Below are 22,613 nucleotides of genomic sequence, written 5' to 3' on the forward strand. Positions count from 1 at the left end.
CAGGTGGAGGATTTGCCTACAGTGAAAGGTAATGCCCTGGGACATATCCCCAACATCATAGGTGCCATTGAGGGGACATATGTGGTTTTGGTACCCCCCTGCAGGAGTGAACAGGTATACAGAAACCAGAAGAGTTATCATTCGATGAATGTACAGATGGTGTGTTTTGCAAACCAGTATATCTCCCATATGAATGCCAAATTCCCTGGCTCAGTGTATGACGCTTACATTCTGCGGAATAGCAGCATCCATTATGTGATGGGTCAACTCCAGAGGCACTGTGTTTGGCTATTAGGTGAGCACCTGGAAGCAAGTCAGGGGGAATGGTTGTCTGGGTCTGGGGATATCCCTACAGGTTAGTGTGTGTCTAACAGTTGTCCCTGGCCATTTGCAGGTGACTCTGGTTACCCCAACCTGTCATGGCTACTGACCCCAGTGAGGAATCCCAGGACAAGGGCAGAGGAACGCTATAATGAGGCCCATGGGCGAACTAGGAGGATTATAGAGCGGACATTCGGCCTCCTGAAGGCCAGGTTCAGGTGCCTCCATATGACAGGTGGTTCCCTATTCTACTCACCAAAGAAGGTGTGCCAGATCATCGTGGCCTGCGGTATGCTTCACAACTTGGCTTTGCGATGACAGGTGCCTTTTCTGCAGGAGGACGGTCCAGATGGAGGTGTTGTGGCAGCAGTGGAGCCTGTGGACAGTGAAGACGAGGAAGCAGAAGAAGAGGACATCGACAACAGGAACTCTGTGATCCTGCAATACTTCTAATGAGACACAGATCAGAATACAAACCTGCCTATTACATATAATTTAACACTACTACCTCTCTACTGTCTGTCGTTTTCACCCAGTGTATGGTCACTGAGTTGTCACTTTCCCTTACGATTTCACAGATGTGGGTCCCACTGTGTGACATCTGCTTTCTTTCCTCATGGACTAGAGCTGTGTGACATAGTTATGTTGACATTACAATTGAAAGAGCATTTTGTCACTGTAATTGCTAATACACTTTTTCGAAATCACAGACAGACTCCAGATTGTTTTGTGCTTTAAGGGTGTTTATTTAAGTGCTCAATATTGGAGGGTGCTGTAAAATGGTGAGGGGTGATGGTGGAGGAATGTCCATGGCAGAGTCCAGTCTATTAGTCTCACAGGTGCATTGCCCAAAGGGGCATAGGAAGTGGAGCTGGGGCAGTTTGAGGATGGACAAGGTGGGACAAAAGGATGACATTCAGGGTGGTCTTATTTCTTGACGGGGTCTTGGCATCGTTCTCTGCCTTTGTCCTGGATCTCAGGGAGCGTTTGCGGGGAGGTTCTCCCTCTGCAGGGGGTGGGTTGCTGGTGTGGTGGTCCTGTGGTGGTGCCTCCTGTCCACTAGCGCCGGGGGAGGTGGTGGGCAGTTCATCATCCAGGCTAGTGTCAGGGGCCCCTTGTTGTGCCACAGTGTCGCTCCTGGTGTTGAGGACTTCCTTCAGCACCCCTACGACGGTGCCCAGAGTGGAATTGATGGATCTGAGTTCCTCCCTGAAGCCCAAATACTGTTTCTCCTGAAGCCACTGGGTCTCCTGAAACTTGGCCAGTACCGTTGCCATCGTCTCCTGGGAATGGTGGTAGGCTCCCATGATGTTGGAGAGGGCCTCGTGGAGAGTGGGTGCCCTGGGCCTGTCCTCCCCCTGTCGCACAGCAGCCCTCCCAGTTCCCCTGTGTTCCTGGGCCTCTGTCCCCTGGACCGTGTGCCCACTGCCACTGCCTCCAGGTCCCTGTTGTTGTTGGGGTGGTGGGTTATCCTGGGTTCCCTATAGTGGTGACACACTGCTGATTGACGTGTCCTGGGGACAGAGGTATGGGACAGCTGGGTGGGTGCTGTGCTGGTGTTTCCAGAGGGGGGAAGCTCAGTGGTGGCCTGTGCAAGTGTGAGGGGAACCGACTGTCCTGACGTCCCAGATGGGCCGGGCTGGTCATCTAGATCCAGTTGGACAGAGCTGCTGTCCTCACTGTGGGCCTCTTCTGTTGGAGGTGTGGACATGTGTGGACCCTCCTGTCCGGTGACGTTGGGTAGGGGTCCTGCAGGGGTATAAAAGGATGTTTATTGCATCTGTGTGCGCCATGGTGTGCAATGGGTGAGTGACCGTGTACCCCAGTGCTTGCATTCCTGTGTGGGACGTTGTGTAATGGTGTTTTAGGGGGGTGTATGGGTATGTACAGTGGCCATGCTTTGGTGATGGGTGTCCATGCTTTGTTGTTGCATGCAGGGCTTGGTGTTGGGATGTATGGTTTGTAATATTGGGACACTTGTGAGGAGTTGGAGTGATGGGGTGAGGGCGAGGGTGAGGGTGTGTGATAGCATGTAGGTAGGATGGGGGATGTAATAGTTAAGGTTTGACTTACCAGAGTCCATTCCTCCATCTACTCCTGTGAGGCCCTCAGGATGCAGAATCGCCAAGACTTGCTCCTCCCATGTTGTTGGCTGTGTGGGAGGAGGTGGGGGTCTGCCTCCAGTCTGCTGAACTGCAAGGTGGTGTCTTGATACCACGGAACGCACCTTCCCCCGTAGGTCGTTCCACCTCTTCCTGATGTCATCCCTATTTTTTGGGTGCTGTCCCACTGCGTTGACCCCGTCCACTATTCTTCACCATAGCTCCATCTTCCTAGCTATGGAGGTGTGCTGCACCTGTGCTCCGAATAGCTGTGGCTCTACCCGGATGATTTCCTCCACCATGACCCTGAGCTCCTCCTCAGAGAACCTCGGGTGTCTTTGCCGTGCAATGGGGTGGTGTGGGTGATGTGGGGGGTGGTGTGTGTTGGGATAAGTGGGGTGATATTTCGTGGTGTGTTGTGTGTGGTGCATGGAAGTTATGTGGGTGATGGTATTGTGTGCGTGTGGTTGCTTGGTAGTAGTTTGCAGTGTCTCTCTCTGGCCTTCTTTCGGTATTTTGGTCATAGGGGTTTGTGGGTGATGTGGGTGTGTGTTATATATTTTATTGGGTGTGTGGGAGTGGTGTGTGTATGTGTATCAGGTGTGTGTATATTTTGATTTGTCCAATGTGGCTGTGTTTTGTAAGAGTGTGTGTATTTTGAGCGCGGCGGTGTGTACCGCCAATGGAATACCGCGGTTGAAAGACCGCCTCGTGGATTCATGGGTCGTGATAGTGTGGGCGTATTTCTGTTGGCGTGATGGTGGAGGTTTTGTTTTCGCCAGTTTATCACTGACCTTTGGTGTGGTGGACTTGTGTGGGTGTCTCAATTTTGGCAGATTCCGAGCAGTGGGTCATAATGACCGTGGCGGAATTCCGTGCCCGCGGCGGTGTGTTGGCGGTCTTCTGCACGGCGGTAAGCGGCTTTTGCCGCCAATGTTGTAATGAGGGCCTATATCTCCATCTGCTCCTAATGGGAAATTGCACTTAAAGGATATTTTAAAGCGATCCCTATATTACCCTAGGGGAGAGATAGTCTTTGAAATAGTACGAATTCAGCAGCATTTCACTATCAGGACATGTAAGCCACACCAGTACATATTCTACCTTTTAATTACACTGCACCCTGCAGATAGGGCTGCTTTGGGCCTACTTTGGGGTGACTTACATTTAGTAAAAGGGAGGGTTGTTGCCTGGCAAGTGGGTGCACTTACCAGATCAAGGCAGGATACCTTACCCAGAATATATTGCAGAAGTTACTGTGTCTAAAAATGCACTAATTTCCTCTACTTTTTTGTAGGGGCAGCTGCGATATTTAGGCCGGAAGAACCCTACCAACCCTGGGCTTTTCCTAAAGCTAAATGGGAATCCAAGGAAGTGTGGCTTACATAGATCAGAAACATGTTTTCTTGCACAGAATGCCCTGCAGTCATCAAATTTCCTCATTTTTATGTGATACAAAACTAGATAACTTCCAGCCACAAGTAAATAAATTATCATTTCGGATTGCCAAAACTTCTCCATTAAAACTCGCACCACATACATATGGGTGAGGCTATTGTATTTGATAGGAACGGACTAAAACCATACCCTTGGGAAGTCCACATTGATACTATAATGACTTCACACAGATCTGCCCGTGGAAGAGGACTGCTACATACCACTTACCCGAGCCACAACAACCCAGCAATAGGGATTAATAATGGTACTCACCCACATACCAGTTATTCTGCATCTCCCAGGGTTCTCTTCAGGTTTTATGCTGGGATGCAGCTGGCGTCAAATCCAAACTCAAAAACACTGATTGGTTAAGTCACTCTATGGATTATAAAATTTCATGTTTACATGAGACTTCGGCCCATATTTGTAGGAAAATGATGGAGCGCCAAAAATGGGAGTGCTGCACTCCGTCATTTTCACAATGCAGGAATGCGCCATATTTAATTGAATATGGAGCACCTTTGTGTTGTCCCCTGTGCTGGTGCTAAATTTGGATGCCAATGCAGGCATTCTTACAGCAGTGTTGAGGGGTGTGATTGTTTATGTGTCCCTTCCTGCACATAAACAATCACTAATGGGAATTTGGCACTTCTATGTGTGCTGTTTTCAAATGATTGTTTCTGTGGAGGAAGGGACACCTTCCCGCACATAAACAATCACTTCTGGCATTTTGCTCTTTCTATGTGTGCTGCAGAATGTTTCCCTGTTTCAATTTAGAGCCTCAACTGTCCTAGAAGGAAGGCCCACACACACAAATGAAGTATTGATTTTATTGGGAAAAATTTGGAAATGCAAGTTGATAGGACTTATGTGAACCTTTGCAGATTCTGACACACAGAAATGTGAGAGTGTCTAATTTTCAGAATCCTCTGGGGCTGCTAGATTTCACTGGGTACTAGTCGGCTTCAGACCCATATACCACAGCCATAGCCACTCCCTAATTTATTGAAATTCAAAGGAAAAAATTCTAATTTTCCACATTGTACTTTGAAGATTTTCCTGTACAGGCTGATAGGCCCACCCATATAGGTGGGGTACATTTTATTGGAAAGTGCAGACACACTGGGGCTTATTTACAAGCCTCTTGCGCCTTTGTAGCAACACTTTTTGTTTGACGTGGCAGTACAATGAGTCCCTTCCGTTGCACCACATTTACAAACTGATGCAATGGGACAGTTGCACCAGTTTGTGAAGCCTTGTGCCACATTATATCTGTGCCAGGTAAAAGCCACACAGAACTGGTGCAGTGAAATATATAAGATTTCACTGCGCCATTCTGCTCCTTCTCAGCATCAATTTTTTAATGCATGATCTGAGCAGGCATTAATGTGATGCTGGGCTTTTCTACATTGGACCCCCACGCATTGCTGGAGTAGTGTCATTTTTCTGACACTAGTCCAGCAATGTGTCGGTTTCGAGCTACAGATCCCTCAGACTTTCAGACACATCTGTGGAAACGTGTGCTATGGAGCACTATACCATAAATACAGTGCTACCATGGCATCATTAGAGGGTCCAGGGCTGGTGCAAGAAAACTGGTGGCAGTTTCCCGTAAATGAGGCCCACGGTTTGGAATGGCTTTTGTAGATCCCTTCAAATTCCAGCAGGCTCCCTCATGAAAATGTGAGGACATTCTATGTTGTTATCTTATGTTTGAATGTTTGTAGTGCATTTTGTTAAGGAAAAAAGTAGAGAACACCATGTAACCCACACCTAATTCATATAAATATCTGGGGTTGGAAAATTTGTCTGGTTGTGAGATAACCACATACTCAATTATCCAGCTATACATGCTCCCTGAATAATGAAATTAAAATAAAATACAATGTAATGATGTTGCATTTTGGGACATTTCCATTCCAGGCTGATAAACTGATGCACAAAAGTGGGGTACATTTTTATCAGGAGAAATGTGGAAATACTTGGGATCAGAACTTTCTTAGATCATTTCATATTTCTGATTCTTTCCTCACAGATATGTGAGAAAATTCAATGATGTCAGCCTAGGTTTTACAGTTGTAGGACATGTTGGGTACAGAAAAGTAGAGGTAACCACACAAGAAACACCACCCTAGATTCCCCTGTCTCGTTCCTAGCTCTGTAATAAATTGAATCCTCAACAGATGTTGGTAACTGGTATGTATTATATTTATAATATCAAAAAATAATATTTGGGTCCTGAAAAATTGTTGATTTTGTAATCCATGTATGGATATGAGCTTTACTACCCCAATAAATAAAAAGTAACCTGCATTTATATATCGACAACACATCTTAATTTTGTCTTTGTTTCCATATTTAGAAGGTCTCTTAGTGAACATTTCCATTTCTAATATGAATTTGAAAAAAATTAGGCTGCCCCTAATTAAATAATGTTTATTAAGTGTGCATAGACTCATACATAAGAATGTTTTGTGTGATCTTTTTTGTCTCATCTTCTGAACCTGTGAGTCTATGTCAATACATGTTGATTCATGATTATGATTTTGCATGTTACTGTCAGGGTTTCAGTTTATACAGAGACTGGCCAACTCATAACAATCACAGTATATACTATTTTGGTCAGTACAACAGTCTACTAGCACACAGATTTAAACAACTAAGGGGGTCATTCTGACCCTGGTGGTAAAAACCGCCAGGGCCAACGACCGCGGGAGCACCGCCAACAGGCTGGCGGTGCTCCCTTGGGCATTCTGACCGCGGCGGTACAGCCGCGGTCAGAAACGGAAAACCGGCGGTGTACCGCCGGTTCTCCGCTGCCCTGGGGAATCCTCCATGGCGGCGCAGCTTGCTGCGCCGCCATGGGGATTCCGAGCCCCATACCGCCATCCTGTTCCTGGCGGTTTTGGCCACCAGGAAGAGGGTGGCGGTATGGGGTGTCGTGGGGCCCCTGGGGGCCCCTGCAGTGCCCATGCCAATGGCATGGGCACTGCAGGGGCCCCCGTAACAGGGCCCCACAAAGATTTTCAGTGTCTGCCATGCAGACACTGAAAATCGCGACGGGTGCAACTGCACCCGTCGCACCCCTTCCACTCCGCCGGCTCCATTCGGAGCCGGCATCCTCATGGAAGGGGGTTTCCCGCTGGGCTGGCGGGCGGCCTTCTGGCGGTCGCCCGCCAGCCCAGCGGGAAACTCAGAATAACCGCGGCGGTCTTTTGACCGCGTAGCGGTATTCTGCCGGCGGGACTTTCAGAATGAGGACCTAAATCTTGATATGAGGATGAAAAACACAACTCTATGATGATTTGGGTCTTCCTGTGTCAAGTGCTTTAAACTTTGTCTGCTTTAGTCAAAGATGGCTGTAAAATGTGATCATTCATGACCCTCTTACCTAACTGGAGGTGCTGCGGACATATTTCACATGATGAATGTCAACAGATAACTGCTGTCAAAATATCAATCTTGTGCCCTTTTTGTCACATCTACCTGCAGGCTTATGATAGTACTTCTCATGAAAGTGAAGGAGTCATGTGTATTGCCAAAGAATGTGAAAAAGTATTCCCCATCTCAGCATGAATTAATTGCAGTTAAGCATGTCAATACACAAGAGTGTTTTCCATGTAGTCAATTGCTCTGTCATTTTCTCATTTTCTTTGTACCTGTCCTTTCTACTTTTTTGTGGAAATTATACAATGACATTCAAATATTTTGTTTATTCTTGTGATAGTGTTGTCATTTCCCTCCACAAAGCACTTCAAGTTAAAAATGTGTTGTGATCTAACTGGGTGTATCATAATAAAACTTTAAATTTCAATACAAATAACCATTCAATGGGATAGGTTTGTAAACAAATTGGGGACCTTGAAGGGTTTCTCAGACAAATCTGGTGGCTACTAAGTACTCATTTTTGGATTGTAGTATTCCAAAACAGCTTTGCTGAACATGTTCTTCCTGGGTCCAAGAAATTGGTTTATTAGTTGGGAAGGATCTAAGTCTTTCATGTGTAATAAGCAACCAAGTTACTCTTTACTGGGAATGAAGTACCCCAGTGTAGCACTTGCCACCCTCAGGGTAATGGAGCAGATCTATTTTAGGCCTACCCAGGTGAGGTGGTGTGGGTTAATAACCCCAGATCACAGGTACAACAAAACTCAACGAATTAACATCCAGTCAGTGCTTTTCCTTATAAAAAGGAAATGTATTTTTAATACAGATACTACTAAATACAATGCACTAAATGGCAAATATGTGCAATTTGGAAGGCGGAAACATCTTTGGGACATCATCATAGCACATTACATCCCCAGGGGGTTCTGAACCCTATAAAAACTAAATCTCCACCTATACTAGATGCAATATCAACATATAAGGTGATGTCATTATCAATAAGCTATGCCTACTGACTTTGTCAGAACATCACCACATTAGTAAATACAGCAACATGTATTTTACCATTGTACCACTGGAATTCATAAGGACAGTACTAATAGGCAATTTGTGTTATACAGAGATAGTACTCACTTTCAATAGCATTGATTGTTCCTGTTGACCCTTGCATTTCCAATCATCATCATTATCAATAAAACATTGTGTTGAGAACATGCCCTGAGTCTTTCTTTTGTGTCTCCTATGTCACTGCCACATCTTCAAGACCCTCCAATCAGGGCCCCTAAAGCCAAGAACTCAAGAGCACTACCACTGGGTCAATTTTAGTGAAACGTAAAAGGGGTGAGGGGGCTACTGCACTTCATCAACTTTTAAACATGCTCTGGTAACAAAGGTATCCACTTGTCCTTCCTGGGACACCACATGCAAGCAATATGAGAATTTTAGGCCAGACCTGGGGGTTTATGGAGGCCTCCTTTGTCCTAGGTTTAAAATGATAGCAGTTTTCTGACATATTATTTTCTAAAATGGTGCCTAAAACCAGAACATTCTTATTGAAGTAGGTGCCCCTGCCCCCTCCAAAGTGCACCCAGGGTAAGCCATTTGCAGGTATAGTACAAGGAGCCCACTCCTGCACTTCCAACTTGGTCAACACCTCTTCTTGTGCTGGTATGGGAGCCTGCAGCTAGTTTCTCTCATCTGCGTGATTATGGGAGGGAAACAATTAGGGTGATGTTCACTGTGTGCTCCCTAGATCTGGTCTAGGGGAACAGGGGAAACATATCACTAAACAGGGTCACAGTGGCATCTGACTCTTGTTTTATCTTTGACCCTAAGCATGGGGCTCACAAGACATCCACACCTGCATCAGCCCCAGGGGGTTGGAATCCCCAAGGCTAGATGTTGGCTGAGGTAGGGAGCCTCATGCACACTGCCTCCCCATAAAAATTAATAAGTATGCACTGAGCTAAGGGGGCTTGTCCATCCTGGGGAAATTTATAAATAGTCTTGCACAGTCCCTCTGCATGCAGCAAGCAGAACACTCTCCCTGCTTCACCCCCAAAAGGACCACAGCTTTGGCAGTCAAGCGAGGCATCAGTTTGCTAGCATAGTCTATCTTAACCTTTCTGACGGAGGTTACTCAGCTGAAGGACCAGTCCACAGAAGTCTCAGGGAAACACTACAGGCCCCCCTCATTTTAATCCTTATGTCTCCCCTTTGTCAAACTGATATTGTCCTTTACTATGCAGATGACAAGCAAATTGTTGTTTCCATCACCAAAGATGTGGAGCCCACTGCGGCTAACTTCAAGAAATGTATGCAGGTAGTAGCGTCTTGGAAGGGTAGTAACTATCTAAAACTGCATTGGGACAAGATTGAGGTTCTGATTTTTGGTAATCATCTCTCCATCTGGAATAATTCCTATTGGCCAGATATTTAATGAGTACTGGGTACTGCCTACTCTGTCAGGCTCCAGTAAAATTCTTGGAGTACTTTTGAATCCCAAGTCATCGTCTGAACATCAGGTCAGTCATCCAGTATCTACTTGGTTTTGGATTTTAAGGACCTAGAGGAAGGTGTTCCCCCTTTTTCCTCTGAAAGCACGTAAGCAGGTAGTTCTTGCCTTGATTTCCTCTAGGCTAGACTACTGTAATGCACTTCACCTGGTGATCAATAAAACAGCAACTGCTAAACTACAGTTAGTAAAGAATGGATCCCCTAGACTGATACCTAGTTATTTATTCAATTGCTTCAGCTATAAGCCTTACAATAATCTAAAACAACATACATAAACAATGAATACACTTAATTTGCATATAAAATCAATTAGTAATAGTTAAAACAAATTAACAGCAGTAAGTAACTCTGCCCAGGCAGTTCATCAATCATAAAAAAACACATGCATCTATGCAAGTACAGGCCCACCATTCATGACTATAAAAAAAGAATGACCCCCCATCTATGCCAGAACCTTTACAAGGTGGACCCAGAGAGAAAGTGCTTGTGCACATAGCAATTAATACTGACAACAATAATTTTATTGCAGCAAGCCATTAAATAAGGTTATAGAAGCCAGCCCCATTAATACAGATGGGAGCAAGCAATACCATCTCACAAACGGCAGACTGAGGCCTTATAATATCTTATAGTTTGGTCAACCCTAGTTTAGCTGGTAGCTCCCTCAAACAGGGCCAAGCAACCCATATATATGAGGCTACCAAATTGTGTGCACTGATATTACTTGGCCTTGCACACAGTGCTAAAGCAGTTTAAGTACAATTCGCTCCACTAGATTTCAAAAAGGGGTAAAGCGACCAACGCCGTGCCACGTCAAATTTCCTACAGAACAGGGTTAAGTGGGCAACATTGTCTACCTCCGCAGGACTACAGTCACAGTACTCCAGCCCTGCCGCCAGCCTACTGGTACATACCAAATAACCTCTCAGAGGCAGCACACCCAGCCTATATTTTATGTACACAGAATGCTTCAATTTGGGGTACAACAGATCCAGATAATCTGAGGGGGCAGAAGTTAAAGAAAAACTTGTAATTGAATTGGGCCTAAGTTCTTGGCGCACCATCATCTTATTAAATTCTCAATACCAGTCTTTTACCTGACCTGCAGTATTCTGTTTGACTCTGCCCAGATCTGTCCACAGAGCTGCTAAACGGAGATTCCCTAGAGTCTTTTGGACATGTGCCCCTCACGAGCACTGCCCATGTCCACAACTCACAGTGACCTCTTCAAGAATTCACTGATATGGGCACCAGGCTGAGCTCTGCAAAGAGAGCCTTCAAGGGGGTTCTCGACCCTAGACCCAATAATGTTCTCAGAAAGTTATTCTCAGGTACTTGCAGCACACTAGTATTTGCATATCCTCAGAGCTCTTCCCCCTAGAGTTCTGCAGGCTCTGCTTTTTGGACATACATTTTCAGGATGGTAGTGATACTTCTAGCTCCAGCCTTATGCTTGAACTTCAGTATTGCCCCCGCTGTTTTCTTAAGAACTATAGCTGCCTTCCCTACATGGCTATTCCAATTTCAATTGCCTGAAAACCACACACCCAGATAGTCAAAGTGCTCAATGGTATTAATTGGTACATTGTTGATCGCTAATTTTCCCCGGAGGCTAGGAGATGGCGGCAAGGTCATCCCCATGGTCTCACTACAGTTGATAGCCAGTGATTTTTCCTCGCAGTATTCAACAAAGCAACCAGGCAGCCTATGGGCTGCATTTTCTGTGCGTGCCATAAACATAGCCTCGTCTGCGAATAGTAATATTGGGACCCTCTGGCTGCCTACAACAAGGACATCTAACTTTTCTGCTAGGAGGTAGTGAACCACATCATTCAGGTAGAGGCGTAAGAGTAGAGGTGCCAGGACACAGCCTTGCCAGATGCCTTTTTGTACCTGGAAGGGATCTGTACATTCCCCGTCCCCATCCTGTATTTCACTCTGGCCGTGTTTTCTGAGTGTTTTCCGAGTACAGTGCTGCTATAACTTTCCCTAGGGAAGCATGAACCCCTAAGCCCAGCAATGACCTCAATAATTTTCCGCTGTCAACTGAATCAAAGGCAGCTTTCAGGTGTATAAGGACCAAATACAGTGAGGACTTCCTGATTACTGTGAATTTATATGAAATCATGTAAAGTCGAATGGCCTGGTCGGTAGTTCCCACCTGGGACCAAAAGTCAGCTTGCACTTCTGTTAGCACATCCTGGGTATCAGCTCACCCCTGGAGATGATTAAGCAAGACTTTCCCTGAAACCTTTCTGGCTCCATCAAGAGGGAGATCGGCTGATAGTTGGCTGGGGCAACCTTGATCGCCCTTGTTGTAGATCAGTAGATCAGTACAATAATGGCAGAGCACCAGGACTGGGGTACTGTGTTCCTCCCCAAGGGATGCATTGAACACCTAAGTGAATAGTCCAGCCCAGTAATAGGGTGCCTCGCAATAAAGGTCCAGGGGCACCAGATGAGGGCCGGGAGCCTTATGCTTGTTCATTGCTCTTAGCGCTCTATGTACTTCTGGGATTAAAATTCCTATTGCATTGGGGGAGGCAGAAAGGGCATCTTGCATCTGCTTGGAATCTGGAGAACCAAACAAAGCAGTAGTATATAGGGTACTAAAGTGGTGGACCCAAACAGTTGGGCCTACACAAGTTTTTATAGCATTCGCTGTCCTCTTCCCCACTCTGGCTACCAATTCTCAGATTTTTTTAGAATTATTCTCAGCTGTGGCCTCTCTCAGTTCTACCCACAGAGTATTTTGATATAGCCATTTCTTGGTGGGCAGGAGGTACTTATAATCTCTTCTATACTCTCTGAATTTCTCTTCACTACTGCAGCTATCTTGGTGCTGTATCAAGGCATGTAAAACATCTATTTTTTCCCTCCCACACTCCTTATCAAACCAGCCTTCACACCCAGACCTCTCTCCTCTGCTGTTACCATCTAATTTAGATGCTACAGGTTTAGACCACAGGGCCCTTAACTCCCCTATCATTGTGTCATAAGCGGCTAGTATTGAGCACCTATCGTTGGTCAGAGCATCTATAATAGACTGGCTGTAGTTAGCCATTATAAATTCAAGTTGCTTGAGTTCCTGCTGGTACTTCTCACCATTTCACCTTATTCTTCTTCTGAAATTAGATGGGGCAATCTCTCACTTGTAGAACCCTGAGGCCCGCCCTGTCACGTTTCCTAACTCCATAGCACTCATCCTTATACTGAGGACAAGTGGGTTGTGGTCGCTCTCCACTCTACTGACCACAGCCATATCGAGAATTGACTTCCATGCTTCCACATTAACAATTACATAATCAATGACCGAGGAGCATCTTCCATTGTCTAAGTTTACCTTAGCAGCACCATCTCAATTGGAACGCCCATTGACAAAGTGAAGAGAGTTGTTTAATAAAAGATCAGTAAAAGCCTGAGGCTTTTTGTGGACTTGAAATGCTCATAGCTGTCTCAGGAATTAGTAAACTGTGATTTTCCATCAAAATTTCACTATGATTGATGGCATCGCAGGCTAGGATGTTAAAATTGCCACAGATCAACATCACATTCCTGCCTCTTTCATTCCCCCTCATTAATTTATCACCTGCCTTACCCAGTCTAACTCTTCCAATATATGTAGAGCACTCTTTCCAGAGTGCCTGGATCTCTGGGCACTATCCTGATGGGATGTATATATTCAGTATGTCAACCTTTATCTACCCTAGACCTGAGTCCCACATGCTAAATGTTGGCAGAAACCAGCAAGGGTAGCAAATCTACTTGCTCTTCTTTGCAGATAACTTAACCTTTTTTGAAAGATCACTCAATGGCCACCCCTTCCTGGAGAAGGAGGCCAGGGTATCAAACCCCAAGAACCCATTAACACATATTTCATCAACAGCCCAGGTTTCTTAGAAGCAGCAGATATCATATAAGCTAACACTTTGTAACCAATCATTGTCTTCCATTTTTCTAACAAGGCCTGCTATGTTCCATGACAGAATTTGTAAACACCTCCCCTTCAAATTATTGCAAGGGGGAGATGTGGGGAGGATGTGTACAGAGGGAATGGCAGAAAAGAGGGGGAGTTCCTTCCTTACTCAATCAGTTTCCAGCCAATACAGACGCTACCCATCATTCCCTTTTTTACCCCTTGTGTGGCTGGGGATCCTAATTTGCCTGCTGTTCTTGTGGGTAGTGATGGTCAGGGTTTCATGCACTCTATAGCCATCGGCTGTAGTCCTCCTCTTTTTTCCCCATGGTGCAGATCCGTGACCATACAGGCTACCAGTCCTCAACATATCTGTGCTACTCCTGCACCGCTCATCCAAGCCAATTTCCTCTAGATTGATATTAGGACATGTCAGCACATCGACTACCGTTATATGGAAACAGTCCGCATGATTGAGGATAAGTCTAGCTTTACCCGGTAGAGAAAATTCAACTAAAGCTGAGGGACAGGACCACCTTGGAGGGTGACAAGGTGGGCACACCTCCTATCACAGTCAGATTGCTGTTTCTTACTCCCCAGCTTCACTAGTTTCACATTGATGGAAGAAAAAACTCTCAACTCTAAAACAGAATAGTAAAGAGCTAATAACCGCGAACTGTTTAAGCGTTGATTTAACCCAACATTGAGGAAGAGATCAACAAACTCCAGGCAGCGCCCACTGTTCCTTCTTAGAGGCATGCTAACAAGGGGGGGGGGGCAACAGTGCGGACATAATGTAAATCACGATCATCTAGGCTGATACTGCATCTGAATCCTAAGGGCGCAATATATGTTAGGGCGCCCAGGTTCAGGTTGGAGGGCACCCTCAGTTCATTGGGAATGCATGCATCTTCCTGCTCAATTTTAATTTGGACTGCTGGCATCTCCCGAGTGTGAGGTGAAGGGCTACAAGCCTTGGCTGATCTTCCTAGGCCCTTCCTCGCCGCTGTTCTCTTTCTTTCTCTGGAGACTTTTTTCTATTTCTTAAGCATTCTTGCTCTTAAGGAGTATTCTGGACAGACTACTTCTTGAGCTGTACCACCCTCACTTCGACTATCCTCGCATCCCTACACCTATCATCCTGCCGTAAGGCATAATCCAGCAGAGAAGCAGCTAAATTACTAACATCTATGTTCTCTCCATTTGACACATCCTTAGAGCTGGTAGCTGAAGTTGCCCAACTGTCTGCATGACTCTTGGAGTTGGAGAACAACCATTTTGAAGAATAGACTGGGAATGGTGTGGCCCACTTTCCCTTTTTTGCAGCATTTCCCTTCTTCTTGATACCCATACTCGGCTCTACACCTGTTACACCTGGGACTTCTCCCTTTGGCTCCAAAGTTCTTACTTTGGACTCCACAGAACCAACCAATAACTCATTAGAACCAGTAGCTACAACTTTTTCTGTGGGGCTAGCCTGATACTCATCTGCAGGGAGGCTGCCCCTCCCTGCTGTAATAAGACCATCAGCCACTCCACAACCATGGTCACCATTGCCACAAGGGTTTGCCATAATAACCTCAGTTTGTATCTGACTCCCAGTTTGAGGGGGAGTGAAATCTGGAGTATGCATCTGTACAGTGCTTATTTTGAGAATTGAGGGTTTTATTCCACTCGTGGCTAGGTCACCGGGAGAGAGGTATATCCTGATTCCTTTCATGCCTCCTTCCACCCGGAACTAGGGTCTGTAATATCATAGATAGTAGTGTCTCGATGTATAGGGTACCCCCAAGGGATTTCTCTAGTGATGCAAGGATTGATGTTAAAACATTGCTTAATGTAATCATAGCCTCAGAGATTACAAAACCTTGTGAGGACTCTGCAGGTGCAAGGTTAGCCCTTGGATACTGACTAGCAGGGATATAGAATCATTCAAGCAGAGCCCCCCACTGGGGGTAGAGCATTTATTTGTGGATTTAAAGCCAAGTGCAGCCTCTGCCAAAACCACAGAGCTATCGCCTGGTGTCAACAGGGCTTCAGGCAACCGCAGGATCCAATGTTTCTTACACTTGCCTTGTTTCTGGTAGCTATGGGGCTACAGGGTACATCAGGGAGTGTATAATGCAAAAACATGAGGGACCTTTCATTAAGATTAGTTCTCTATTAGGGCAGCTATGGAGCAAAAACTTGTGTTCCTTCCTTCCCTGGTGCAAAACAACTCTCCACCCTTAAGCTATCCATCACACTTTGTTACCTCTTTGATGTGGCATGTAACTTCTTATGAGCTGGCTCACGCACAGGCACTAGCATTGGGGGTTCAGATACAGCAGATTTGGCATCCTCATCAGCTCTTGTCTCACTAACTCTATCTGAACTTCCACTGTGAAGTTCACTCCTGTCATCATCCTCCAGAGCATTTCCCTGCATCACTACTTGCTCCTCTAGTTATATTTGATCAGCAATCTGCTGTAGGGGGGACACTTTATCCACCTTCTGATAGAAACTAGTTATTAACCTCATAAGAGGTCTAAGGATGGCCATATCCACTGTGGCCTCATCATAACTATGGTTGATGCCATCCAGTGAAAGTGCGGAGAGGGAGAAATCAGGCCCTATAGGCACAGGACTATGGGAGACATCAACAACCCATGCTGTAATCTTGTACTCCTTCCACCCAAATCCTTTTGCATTGGGATTTGTCATATTCAATCTATTGATCACTCTCATTGAGCACCTCGGGACCGTCTGCCTAGCACTGGTACTTCGTATGTTTTTCAGCATAATTTTTCTGCTGTTTTTCTGCAGCATTGTGCGCAGTAATCAGGTCTCAGTAGTGACCAGCTGTATGCCTTATTGTGCCGATGATGCACTGTAATTGCGAGAGTTGTTGCTGTATGTACGACACAGTTCCAGGTGGTGGGGGAGCACACAGAGTATAGCAAGCTGCACCAAGACCTAGCCAGGCCTCTTCTGCGCCTCTCCGGCTCTACCTTAGGGCCCCGACTCTAACACCACAGCCATGCACCTCACAGCCATTTTATAGTGCTGCCCATTTTATAGTGCTGGCCATGAATCTTATAATGTCTCTATATATCCTTAGTAGAAATCAACAGCAAGTATGCTGGACTGTTGGAGATCCGGAGTGCTGGAATGCTGGAGTGCTGGAGTCCTAGAGTGCTGTCAAAGAGCTGAGGCATAATACTGCACAAGTTTATACATCAGTGCAGGAATAGCTTCACCTTCACCTCACCTCACCTCACCTCATCCTTCCACAACCCACCACCACCGAGGACGAAGGGTAGAAGTGGCAAGGGTGGCCAAAATTGAGTAATAATCCAATAATTTGCTCAGCACCAAGCTAGACCAGCATTCAAGGTTGTGGAAAGGCTGGGGAATTGCAATGACACAGAGGAAATCACAGAATGTTCCGAGGGTGCTCTGGAGATGTTCTGATGCTTACCACCCAACCATCTCTCCATCTCTCTGTCTGCTGTCCTGCCATCCTGCTGTCTCACCCCCTCCACAGCTCCGTCGCTCACTTGCCACATACCTCTACCTCTGCTTTCTCTCAGGATGTCCTGATGTCTCAGCTGCTCAGCAGTTCAGCATTTCCTCTCCTCTCAGTGTCTGGTTAGCGTTTCTGCGTGTATTCATACTAAGGGGGTCATTCTGACCCTGGCGGTCATTGACCGCCAGGGTCAACGACCGCGGGAGCACCGCTAACAGGCTGGCGGTGCTCCCAAGGGCATTCTGACCGCAGCGGTATGGCCGCGGTCAGAAACGGAAAACCGGCGGTCTCCTGCTGGTTTTCCGCTGCCCTGAGGAATCCTGCGCCGCCATGGGGATTCCGACCCCCTCACCGCCATCCTGTTCCTGGCGGTTGTGACCGCCAGGAACAGGATGGCGGTGAGGGGTGTCGTGGGGCCCCTGGGGGCCCCTGCAGTGCCCATGCCAATGGCATGGGCACTGCAGGGGCCCCCGTAAGAGGGCCCCTAAAAGATTTTCAGTGTCTGCCATGCAGACACTGAAAATCGCGACGGGTGCTACTGCACCCGTCGCACCCTTCCCACTCAGCCGGCTCCATTCGGAGCCGGCTTCCTCGTGGGAAGGGGTTTCCCGCTGGGCTGGCGGGCGGCCTTCTGGCGGTCGCCCGCCAGCCCAGCGGGAAACACAGAATAACCGTGGCGGTCTTCTGACCGCGTAGCGGTATTCTGTTGGGGGAACTTTGGCGGGTGGCCTCCGCCGCCCGCCAAAGTTAGAATCACCCCCTAAGTCCTTCCCACTCTTTCCTAGTCCTAGACTGATACTGGAAAATCCTTAACACCAATCAGTTTCAGCTGGGAACTCCAAATTGAAATGACTACCGGTGAACAAATATATTACCTTTAAGGCCTTATGCATTGTTCATACGGTGGTGCAAAATATTGGGCCTTGAGCACTTACAAGGATGTTTTAGAGATATATCGCCTATAGACATCTTCAATCTGCTAGCCACAATCTTGTAGTCATTCCCAAATTTAGAAAGACTAGGTTGTGGGGAGGGGTTGGGTTTTTTCCATGGCCAGAGCAAAATTGTGGAATTTTCTACCACATGCTGTCAAAAGGCATTGAAGACCTAGCTTATATCTTTGTGATTGGTTAGTATTTCTTCCTTGTGATAGGAGTTACTTTTTGTTCTTTTCTTTGGAGCTCCCTCCCTTTAAAGGCTTGTAACTATGAGCTTTATGCATTTTTATCATTTCATTTAATCAGATCTAGTCACCCAGCTGTTTCTCAGGGGGCATGAGGGGCCAGTGCCACTGGCCCCAGAGAGATCCATGGTAGTTCAAGGGGCACCTAGAACCAAAGTACCTCAGTCCTTCCTTTCAATGGCATCAGGTGTTTTTTCCTTCCAGCTTATCATCCTTTTGCTATTGTCACTCTGACGTTCAGGGCCTTCTCATCAAATTCTCCCTCGTGAAGGGGTTGTTAGGTGGGGGTATGGTCTAGAAGACAGACACCCCTGGACAAACCTAGGGTGGCATATCATCACTCCACCTCCATTCTACCCCTCCAGAACAGTATTATGGGATATTCCAACATGGCAACTTCAAGTTGTCTATGGAAAGAGCTATCCTGAGAGCCCGAGCTCTCTCTCTCGATGAGACAGCAGCCTGATTACTTTTCACCAAAACATCAAAGGTAAGCCCCTCCTGTGTTGAGCTCCAAAGGCATCACCCTCTTCCGTTAATTTTGTGGGCCTGGTCTATCCAAACGTAGGTGCAGTATAGCAAGCTAATTAACAAATGCAGATTTCCTCTCCACCCCTTCCTTTCCCAGGAACTGGGTCAAGCACTGTTAATTGCTTTACTGTGTCAGGAGGCATTTTCTCCATTTGCTGGACAGCAGAGTAATTAACCTGACCCAGTGGGGGGACAACGACCTGGAATCTGATTATGAAATGAGCCATTATGATAAAAAAAGTTCATTCTAATGTCAGGGACTGTGGATGAACACTCAAGATGCATGTTTACCACTAGATTGATGCCTCACTGGTCCCTGTTGCCTATATGGCATGAAACTGTACATAACTTATAATTTTTCCTATAACGCATACTTCAGTTAAGCACCACAGATGTTCAATAAGACTTGCAGACCTACAAAATGAATGTCCACTCACATTATTAGACCTAATCTAGGCTAGTACCAGTTCCTAAAGGGTATTTTCTGTGACAGGCTACCTCTGCAAAGATACTGGGCTTAGCAAGATGGTAGTCTCACAGACGGAGCATATCCATGTGTGCACCCAATTGTGCTCATGTGTTCCCAGCTCAAAGCCTCTTATTCAAGCTGCACTGCAGCTGATTTATCTTAAAAGAAAGACACTGGTGGGTAGCACTCTCCGACTATTCACTATGAATCTACCATGAGTGAGACTCGTAGACCAAATCAAAAAAATGGGCAGTCAAAAGTAAGATCATCCAGGAGACCAAATGGGCAGAACTGTCTTTGCAATACTAACCAACTGGAGAACAAGCCAGATGTTACTTTTTAAACTATTTCCTACTTTTTCATGCTTCTGTTTTTCTTTAAGTGCTCCCAGATTTGTCTTCTCTGATCATCTTGTGAACTAGTTTTTTTACTAATACTGGTTTGGGGTGCTGTGGTTTGCTAGATTAATTGTGTTCTACCAGCCCTCTATTGATCTTAGGTTATGTTGAGGTGTATGGTGACTCAGCTCCACCAGAACACAACTGTGTGACATTAACATCTCTGGTTGACTTGTTTCATCACTGGTCTCAAGATGCTGTCCCTGTCCCTGACACTTGACCACTGCATTTTTGGAATGGGAAGTTTGCATCACAGATTTTTTCCCCAGATTGATATGGTATGTATGCTTCTGTTGCTGTAGGTTTGCATGTTTTCATCAGGTTGTAAAAATGTGATGTGTGCAATCAGGGATACCTATCTGAGGCACAGGAGCATATGGCATATTGATGTCTGGTTTGGGAAGACAGGTGCAGTATATTGTACCACCTTGAAAACATTTAAGAGGAATGAAGATAATGCAGTTTGTAATACCAAAGAAACTGCTGTTCAAGTGCTTTGAAAGCAAATCCTTTCACAACTGCTGGTATTTCTTATCTCACTCTCCTGTTTAATCAAATAACAGTGCTTTTCTTCCCGTAGCTTTAATATATTTGAGCAGCCTAATGTATTCCTTTTTTATGGTAAGCCATGGAAAACCCAACCAAGCAATGTCCCTTTAACGCAGGGAGAGTTCCAGCAGACTGTTTCTCTGTGGGCACATTATAACCTTCAATGAGGTTCAGTGGATGAAAAGAGTGGTTCTAATGTGCCTACTAGACCTTAGTATTGGGTGATCTTCCGCCGGACTTCTTGCCCTTGACCTCCTGTTTTCGCTATATCTTTTTGTTGGGCTTAGGGATCTGAGAAATTTACCACTGCTAAAGTGCATGTCCTTCTCCCCTAAACATGGTAACATTGGAATATCCACAATTGGCATATTTTATTTACTTGTATATTTCTTGTAAACTAACATCCCATATACCCAGGACCTGTAACTTGAATGCTAATAGTGGGCCTGCAGCACTGATAATGCACACCCATCTCAGTAGCCCTTAAACATATCTCAGCCCTGCCATTGCAGACCCTGTGTGTACAATTTCACTTGCAATTCAGAATGGCATTGAAAACTTCTTGCCAGACCTAACGTTCCCCTTTTCTTACATTTAAGTCACCCCTAAGGTAGGGCCTAAGTAGTCCAAAGACCAGGTTGCTGCGTGAGTAAAAGGTAGGACATGTACTCTTATTATTACATGTCCTGGCACTGAAAAACTCCCAAAGTTGTTTTTCATTACTGGCCAGCATTGGGAATTCCTTAATATACTTTAAGCTGTAATTCCTGATCAGAAAGGAGTGGCTGCATCATGTTTCATATCATTAAAATGGTAATAATAAATCCTCCTTACTGGTAAAGTTGGATTTCTTATTACTATTTTAGAAATGACACTTTTAGAAGGTGTACATTTCTCTGCTCTTACTGCTCTGCGTGCTTGGCAGACTGCCTCCAATACATGTCTGTTCTGGACTACAGTTACATTTGTGCATTCCCTCCGGACTCCCACAACACAGGACACTCAACTGCATCTGCATTTGTCTGCATACTGATGGGTCTTCCTGGACTCAAAGGGTGGAGGGAAGCTCAAACATACACTTCAAGAGGAAGTGCCTGTCTCCACACAAAGGGCTGATTATCCCCTACTGATAGTCTGGGGCCAGGGCTGAGTTGAAAAGGGGACTTGCATACTTCAGAAGGATACTTTGAAAGTCATCCCCCATATCAAAGGCACTTTTAGTATACCTATTGGGGCTCAAACCCCCTGAAATCAGTATACTTCTGGACCTGAAGGAAACTCTGCTGGAGTAAAGGCTACTATGCTGAAAGGATTGCACCTTGCTGTGCCTGACTGTTCACAGGAACTGCTGCCCTGTTTTGCTGCACTTCCTTTATTCTGTAGACCTCTGCTCTGCCAAAAGGCACTGAGGACTACTCCAGTGGGACTCTAAGGGTTTGTTGGCTTGCCCACTGTTCTTTTCCGAGGTCTCTGGGACATCAAAGTCCTCATAAGCAGCTCAAACCTAGCTTGCCACACCGTTCATCAAGCACTCATTCCCCGCTTCAGGGGAGCATTCCTGACTGACCGCTGGTGCCCTATTGTGGTGCATAATTGTCATTGCCATTCCTTTGAGGTCTCTCTGGCGAGTGTGGCACTTTGTTGCAGTCTGCATTGTGATCAACTCCGACACACTGGGCATTCCTTTGCCAATCTCAATGGGAACTGCTGATTGATGTACCCTGCCCGGTTGCCCAGGGAACCCTGACACTCTGCACGCACCTGCACCTCGCCTGCCCTATATGCTGCGCCCGAGCCCGACTCCACCTTCAGCAGCAATGCTTGCATCTAAGCAGGTACTTCATTGTCCCAGGCCACAGCGGTGTGTTTAATCACTTAACTTTGACCCAAGCAGTCCTGACATTGTTTCACGGTGCTCTCCACCACTGGCAGACACATATTTTATTTATAATTAGTATATCCCACCAGTGGGGTCACAATTGACTTACGAGAAGTACATTGACTTCTTTGACAGCAATGTTTTAACAAATAACACAACTTTCTTTAAAGACTCTAAGACGAGACCCATTAAAAGCACTGCGATTGGTGCATTGAAAAATGAATAACTCTTATTCTACTGATTGGATTTTTGTCGTTTTGGTCTTTGGCAACAAGAATGCATAAGCTTTTCCTGGAAACCCCTCACTCAGGGATCTCTATGCAATGTCCTCCAAGGTCACATTCTATTCCCAATATAGTTCAACTGCTGTATACATCCCCTTGCTCAGATAGTAAATAAGTACCACATTTACTTCA

This window comes from Pleurodeles waltl, chromosome 5 (assembly GCF_031143425.1).
Source record: "Pleurodeles waltl isolate 20211129_DDA chromosome 5, aPleWal1.hap1.20221129, whole genome shotgun sequence".
Classification (NCBI taxonomy): domain Eukaryota; kingdom Metazoa; phylum Chordata; class Amphibia; order Caudata; family Salamandridae; genus Pleurodeles; species Pleurodeles waltl.